The sequence below is a fragment of the Zea mays genome, chromosome 5, assembly GCF_902167145.1.
Source record: "Zea mays cultivar B73 chromosome 5, Zm-B73-REFERENCE-NAM-5.0, whole genome shotgun sequence".
In the NCBI taxonomy this organism is placed as follows: Eukaryota; Viridiplantae; Streptophyta; class Magnoliopsida; order Poales; family Poaceae; genus Zea; species Zea mays.
In genome coordinates this window covers 18,393,350-18,402,046 of record NC_050100.1, presented here as the reverse complement: position 1 = coordinate 18,402,046, position 8,697 = coordinate 18,393,350, and positions in this window count along the sequence as shown.

Below are 8,697 nucleotides of genomic sequence, written 5' to 3'. Positions count from 1 at the left end.
ATATTTAGAGAACTATTGGAGAATTCATATTTTTTTACTCCCAAAGTTATTTAGCAACTTCTTAAATCTGTGATTTAGAGAGCTAAAATTTACATAACTACTGGAGTTGCTAGTAGAAATTTTAACTCTCGTGGCAACGCACGGGCACATATCTAGTAAAATAATTAACCTTGGATTAGCTCTGGACTAGGGTTCTCTGCATTTTTCCTATGTTCTTTATCACTTAGGCATTATAGGAAAAATATGTTCACCCTCTAGTTATTATCTTCCATTGCCTTTCTTATTTTTCTAAGTTTTGGACAGAAATAGTTTTTAATGGACATTCTTGGGTTATTCTTGTATACTGGGGCGCTTAGTATTTTTAAACAGTGTATATGTGGGGTATGTATCTCTACAAATTTTCTTAAGCCTAGTATAGAAATATTTATATTTTTCTCTGTATTAATAAGGTTTGGGCATTTTCCTAATTTAAATCAAAACTCTAAAAAATATTGGAGAAACCATGGGGTTTACTATTTTTGCTGGATAGTCTATAATATGTAGGTCCTAGCAAAATTGGTTTGACCAAATTTGGTTGAATATAACACAAGTTATGAATTTTCCAAGTTCTCAGCTCATTTGAAAAGAATAAACATAAATGGTTAAAGGAAAATGACTTTGCATCGGGGTCCCTAGGCTTATTCCTATCTGAGTTGTTTAAACCCTGCCCCTGAAGAACTATTCACATGAGTCTCTGACTTAGCACTTAACCCCCTAGCTTTTTATCCCCTCTAACCCGCGCTCCTCCTTCGCCTGAACAGTGACCGAAGAATAAAAAGCGGTGGCGCGGCTTACCAGCGATGGTAGAGGTCCGGCGAAGGGTCGGGTGAGGTCCGAGGGTCTCTAGCGATCACGTCGAGGTGCGGATCGTCGGCGATGGTGGTCGGAGATGGGCTGGCCGCGTGCGCAGGCGGTCGGGCTCGCCGGCGGTGCGTGCTCCGGCCTGCTCACGGCGATAGAGTCAAATTAAATTGCTCGGGGAGCTCCAGGGAAGGTCAGCGATGATGTGGGTGCAAGGAATTGGAGAGTGGCTCACCGTGTGACCCGATTTACGCGCGGTGGCGGTCGGCCGAAGTCCGGTGAGGTCGTGCTCGCTTCTCTAGTGAGGCAATGCCTCGGCTCAAGCTTGGGAAAGCTTCTCCGCCTCTCGGGGAAGCCGTCCAGGGGCTAGGGCGAGGCCGGGGGTCGTCGGGAAGGGCTGGCCACGGCGACCGTGCTCGGGTAGGGATGTCGGGTGGTGGAGAGCTCATCGGAGCTGGAGTTTTTGCTCGGGCGTGCGGCGGAGTGAAGAGCGGACTGCTGCGCACCAGAGGTACTTATAGGCGCCCTCGGGCGTGGCTGGGAGCAGGCGGGGGGACATGCACCGACCGGGCACGGCGCGCGCGCAGGGGGCAGCCAGTGCGCAGCCGAATGCTCGAGCACGCGATCGAACACGTGGAAGTGTGATTCTGCCCGAGTTCAAACGCCTATAGGGCGCATATCTTCGTGAATTTGGGCAAGATCACCGTGTAGGATTTGTTCCCCTGACTGAGTTCTGTCGTTTGTGTGTGGAAGTTGTGCGGTTTTGGGCTATGGACATGGAGTTGTCACGTTGCCAAAACGCCAGTGTCTCACAGCCGAGTCCCGAGGAAATCTGCGCCAAGATCGTGTCAAACGTTTGAGAAAATTTCTCAAACTTCACCAGGGTGTGTTCAAGGTAGTTTGGCGCCACTTTGGTATTTGGACTTTGTGGATTCAAGTTTCGTAAAACAGAGAACACAACTGATCTTTGAAAAGGGGTCGAAATTCAGATTTCTGAATTTCTAAATTTTTGCATAGGGGCATTACTTCATGGGCTGTTTTGAGGATTTTGAAAAATTCAAATGACCAATCTTCCTTACTACACTTTGTAGTTTATTTAATGCACTAAAACTTTGTTAATGGGTCCATATCAAAATTTTGTATTTTTCCCAAGTCTTTTCTCGATTTCTCTTTTGTGCTTAAATGGCCCATTTGGAAGGTGTTAGGGTTTTAGATGTTTTTCTCACTTAAGGTGCATGAGGTGCTTAGTGTATGTTTCTTGGGCTGAAAAGATTTTGCTTATGCTTTTTAATCCTTTAAGTTTGGTGTTTCATGCATCATTAGAGCCACATGATAATGGTCACAAGATGGGGTACTGGGAGAAACCCTAAGTAACACTGGGGTGTTACAGCGGTTAGGTCTTCCAGTAAATATTTGAAAGTCTAAGACTCCAAATATGCTCTACCTATATCTCTCCCTGTATATGTTCGTGTCATTGTGTGTAAAAGATAAAACATCATACGATGGTTTGGGCTACCTAGCTATGGAACATATCAAATACAAATCACGTTTTGGTGCAAACCCCATATAAACCTACTAAAAAGTTACAAAAAATATGAACAAAAAACATGAATTATCTAAGCTTACATCATCTATATACAAAATTTCATGGTTAAATCTATCTTACTCTAAAAATTTTGCCTTTTTTAACTGCTAGAGTAAGATAAATTTGACCATAAAATTTTGTATATAGACGAGGTAAGCTCAGATGTACATTCATGTTTTTTTAGAATTTTTTAGAACTTTTTTTTAGTAAATTTGCATGAAATTTACACAAAAAGTGGTTCGCATTCGATGCAGCTATCTATACGAGGTCATTGTTTCTTGACCAATTGGGCACTAATGCACCCGATGGTCGATGGAGACCACGCTTCTAGAAGGTACGTGTAGCTAGGGTTGGTGTTTCCCTGTTTTGATATGCGAGAAAAAAAAGAAAAAAAAAGAGAGGACGTACGAAACACATGACGATGCATGTTCGTTCCTCCCGTGCACAAATGTTGCTACCCGTATCAAAGGTAGACCAATATCATCTCGCCCGTGAACACGTAAGGACCAATTCATTCGTCAAAATCGCCCAACGCAGCACGCACGCGCCTTCTAGAAGCTTTGATGTCTTCTTCGTCACGATCGAGTGTGATGCGCACGCGGTGCAACGTTTTTCCTAGATACGCATGCAGAGTACCCCCCCCCCCCCCCCCCCCCCCCCCCCACCCCCACTATTCTTGTGCTGGAGTTCAGAGTGACGAACTCCATGGTTCCTTGCAGAGTTGGCGATCCATTTTTGCTGTCCCCGGCCGGCCCCTTTACGTCGTACCAAAATTGACGATGTGTGCAGAGCTTCTTCACCAATCGCCCCCCCGGCCGGCGACATCAAAAGCTACAGGGCCCCTAAAAAAATCTATGATGAAAACGACGCAAGGATCGTAGGTTGCACACATGCGTACGTACCTATTTTCCCTCCCAACAGAAACAGAACTGGGGGTAAGTGTTCTTTGGAATAATAAGAAAAACTAATTTTTCACGTAATATACAGTAACATCGTTTATGTTAACGACCTAGGAGTACTGTGACTTGAAGGTGTTGAAAACTTGAAACTGAACTTACGCGCATACAGTGCATCTCAAACATAATAAGGATCTTATTCATATTCTAAATCGTGCGATCACGAAATTAAAACATACGTACATAAGTACAAAAGTCTTATTATTCTAATGATATAATAGAGTTGGGTACGGTGCGCCATTAATGCCTTTCAGATGTTGGTTGAATGGTTGAGTTAGTCTCGCAATTAATCCTAGATTAGCCTAGATCACCTTCCAACAAAAGAATGGGCTCAGATGTTAGAATCAATGTCAGTATCGTCGCACGGATTAGATATTTACTACTTTCTCCATTCTAAACTCTCGAATATTTGTCCCACACTATTTTATTTACGCGACAAATAAAAAAGAACGAATAGAGTTTAAGTTATTTTAACTTTTTTAAAGAGCTAAATCAACTTAAATTTCACCAAATTTATATGATAAAATAATAATAAAATTTATAATATCAAATAAGAATTGTTAGAGTCTTTATTAATTCTATCTTTACAGTGTACATGTTTATTGTTATACATCTTTATAATTCCGCCATCCAAGGATATCAACATGGGTTGCTTTAGAACCGGTAATGAGACAAGCAATGTATCGGTTCTAACTGTCTCAATCCCGTAGGGGGCATTAGTACCAGTTGGAGTTAACATCCGGTACTAGCACTGCGACAATTAAAATCGGTACTAAGAAGTCGACATTAATAACAATTGAAGACACAAATTGGTACCAACGTACAAGCTCCATAAAAACTCTCCCTCCTCTAGCTAGTGCCTTAAATAGAGAGGATCTCAGTTCATGGCGGCATAAGCTTCAAGGAGGGAAGTTGCTACCCATTGTTTATATGAATTTGTTGAAGTTTTCACTCATTAAAGTGTTGGAAAATATTAACAGATCCATCCTATCATGTAGTATGGTTGAAATGGTTACTTGCTTTGTTTAGATCTCTTGAATAATGTGGTTGATTGCATTTAGATTCAAACTAATCTCTAAAGAAATCTTATGTAATTTTTTGAGGGAAGATAGAAAATTTAAGTTGTATGCATCTTATGAGGAAGGGTATATAACGATTTCTTGTTTTATCTAGATATTTTAAATTTTATTGTTTGTTTTATATCCAAAATTTTAGATCTAGTGAGTCATCCTATCATATGTGCACCTCTATAGATGTAATGTAATATTTTCTTTTCATGTAGATACATATTATATGTGCAATCAAGCTTCAATGAGGGTTATGGTGTTGATGACCACCGAATCAGAGGACTAATAAGATTCATCGAGATAACAAGTAGGGAATTGAAAAGGGAGGACATTACACAGGTTGAGGGACCCTAAATCATCAAAGATGGCTTTGCCGACTCAATAAGTTTAAATTCTTTTATGCTTTGTATCTTGAGTTTAAGAAAAGTCGTACTATCAAGGGTGACTCAAGAACAGTTAGTGAACTGTTGAACCAGATGCTCAAAATCCATGATTGACATTCTCATACCTAGCCAAATTAGCCACCAAAATCTCATCCATTATCTCCTAACTTTGCTAGGGCAGTAATGCTACCCATAACATAACCATTGGAATATGAAGTGAAATACTCATTCATTCAACCACAACTGATATTTCTTCTTCTTCCTCGCATCAGAACCTTACAAAACATAATAGTGCTCATTGCTCTCTCCTCCATTGTTCCCTCTCAAACTCCCAATAAAATCTTTGATTTCCACCATCTTTGATTGGCCAGAGCAAAAGCCGACGGGAATTAGTTAACTCCCGTCGGCTACCTACTAGCCGACGAGCATTAGTTAACTCCCGTCGGCCCTGACATAGGCCGACGGGAATAAGTTAACTCCTGTCGGTCCTGACATAGGCCGACGTGGATTAGCTTATTCCCGTCGGCCTTTGCTCTGGCCGACGGGAATTACTGTTTTATGAGCGCAGCGGACAGCCCACGCGGGCTCATTTCTCTGCTCTCGCGTTTCAAACCGCCGCCAGGAGCCCGACCGCCGCCGGCCCCACCCCCACCGGCCCCCACCGACCCCCAACGACAGCCGCTGTCCCCGCCGTCCCCCACCGTCGCCCCCGCCCCCAAGGGCCGCCGCCGCCCCCGACCACCTCCCCGAGCGTCGCCCCCGCGCCCAAGCGCCGCCGCCGCCCACGGCGTTGAGGTATATACATGCGTGTAAATATGTGTAGATGTAAATGCGAGTGTGATTGTTAAATATGTGTGTAGATGTTTATTTTCGTCGGTTTTTATGGCCGACGAGAGTTAACTTTCATGTGATTAGAGTTAGTTTAATATCACATGTGTGGCTTGATGTTAGGTAAGTATTAATTCTATTATTATAGTAGATTTAACTTATGCTATTGAATTATCGAATTTGATGGTATTTATTGATTAGATTTAACTTATAATATTAGGATGTATGAAGGGGTTTCGATATTGATAAATTTGATGTTATTTATGTATATATATAGTTTTACTACTTACCTATAGATGTATGTGTGACGTGTAGAAACATGATTGTCTCACACGCACTCTTTACTCGTACACACAACCGCAATATTGGGTGATAGACGTGATTGGATGTATGAAGGTTTTAAGAAGGGTGGGTGTCACACAAGTGAATGGTTTGCCAAGACGCAAATGTTTCTGGACCATGCAGTTGCTTTGTCACAAATAGATAATATTAGGTGTCCATGCAATAAATGTAGAAATATGACGAGCCACACCAAGAGGCAGGTCACACTACACCTGTGCTCACATGGTTTCGTGCTAGGCTATAGCGTCTGGTATCTCCACGGTGAAGATGTTGAACGAGCAAGAGAAGTAGAAGTTGATGACAATGAAGATGTTGATAGGATGGACCAGATGCTTGAGGATCTGCAGCCTGAACTAGCCCTAGATCATCATGATTCACCTACACCGGAGGTTCAGAAGTTCTTCGACCTCCTTAAAGCGTCAGAAGAGCCTCTTCACGGGCACACTGACGTGACCATCCTCAAATTCGTGACCCGGCTGATGTCAATTAAGTCCAAGTTTGCATTCTCAATTAATTGTTACAAGGAGCTTGTGGATTTGATTAGCGAAGTTCTTCCTACGGGTCACAAGATGCCCAAAGACATGTACCAGTCCAAGAAATTGCTTAAAGGTCTTGGTATGGAGTATGAGAAGATTGATGTTTGTCAGGACAACTGTATGCTTTTTTGGAAGGAACATGGTAGAGAGCAGAAATGCTTAAAATGTGGGAAGTCGAGGTACGTTGAGCTTGTAAATAAAGATGGAGAGAAGGTGGTGACAAAGGTTGCACATAAATAGCTTCGGTACATGACTCTCACTCCTAGAGTGAAACGTTTATTTCTCTCAAGGAAGACCGCTATGCACATGAGGTGGCATAAAGATTGTACAGACAGACAAGATGGGTTAATGGTGCACCCGTTAGATGGTGATGCATGGAAGGCTCTTGACAACTTTGATCCAGATTTTGCCAGCAATGCAAGAAACGTTCGTATCGGCTTGGCAACTGATGGTTTCACGCCTTTCAATATGGCCGCTGTGTCGTATTCATGTTGGCATGTCATTGCCATACCGTACAACCTTCCACCTGCTCTTTGCATGAAATATGAGTTTATGTTCCCTTTGCCGTCTTCACTACCCTGGTATAGTGAAGGTGTCCGACGGAGATACCGTCGATGAGGTGATCGTCAGTACCTGGGATGAGTACAAGTTTAAAATGGAACGAAACCACACCGACAGACAAGGACTTGTGTGTCATGACTTTTAGGTATGAATTCTTTATTGTTTTTGTTCTGTTTCTTTATATTTTAATTCTATGACTTATACCATTGTATTTGTATTCTTTATGTTGTAGCTTCGATATCGGTTGCCTGCCGGAGAGGATTACATGGGGCACGCTGAACGTGTGTTCCAAAACAATGCAAAGAAGCTAGTGAAGGATGCCATATACTATGCGAGAATTCAGGCTACAAACCTATATTTTCAAAATCATCCGAAAGAAGCAGGCCCCTTGAATAAAAAAGGAAGGGTCCTCAAAGATATATTTGACTGAGGATCAATATCGTGAGGTTAGTATTCAATTTGTTTTACCCTTTTTATTGATTGTTGTGATTGATATAATATGTAACATTGTGTGTGCAGGTGATGTAATACCCAATTTGTAAGAGAGAATGTAAAAGGGGGAAGGAAAGGTTATTTCCTTTATTTATATGTGTGGGTTGGACCCATTTGTCATCACATGTGAACACCATCTTTAAAAACAATTAAAAAAATATATACCACTAAATTATGCATCATGCTAGATATTATTTTTGTGTGTGCATTTTGTGACAATATAAAAATAAAGAGACAAGAAATATATTAATTCAAAAAGGAAATCTAGAATCTAAAAGAAATTCTAGAATTTAGAAAAGTAAATAAATATTATGTGGATAAAAATAAGTAAATAAAAATATTTATTCCTACACTAGAGTGTGAATTTGTAAATGGACTCAAAGGTGAAACTCACATTTAAATTCAAATTGGATTCAAAACAATTATGAAAGAAAACAGAAAATAAAAATAAAAAAGGGAAAAAACTGCACCTAGGCTGTATCTTACCCGCTCGGCCCAACAAACCTTTACACCGCACGACCCATTTCCTCGCGCGCGGGAGTGCGCCGACACGGGAGACCCACTGGGTAGTCTCTCTTCCCCGTGCCCGTCTCACCTACTCACTGCGCGCGGGACCCGCCTGGTCAGCCTGTGTGCCCAACGCGCGGAGACCTCGCCCAGTTGCGCTCTCTGACCCGCGCGTCTTGTTACGCTGTTGGGTGGGCCCCACATGCCAGGCTCGCCTCCTTCCTCGGCTGGTCGTTGCACCCGCCTCGCGTGAAACCAGGAACCGACCTGGCGATCGCAGCATCCTGGGGAACTCCATCCCATGGATCCGCGCCCCAACGGACTCGCCTGGCTGTTATAGGGCAGCTTAAGTCACGATTCCTTCGTCTTTCCTGCTTCTCTCTCTCGCGCGAGTTGCTACCGCAGACCAAATCGCCGCCGCCGCGACTGTCCCTCTCAACGCCGTGTGATCTCGACCCGATAGTGCGTGAGGGTAGTCAAGGGAGCTGCGCGGAGTGATTTCGTGGCTTCTCCGCGCGTGTGAGCCACCAGGCGCCCTGGAATTGCTCGCCGTACTTCGCTGTTGCGGCCAAACTCCCCCTGCGCCGTGGGCGGTGACCT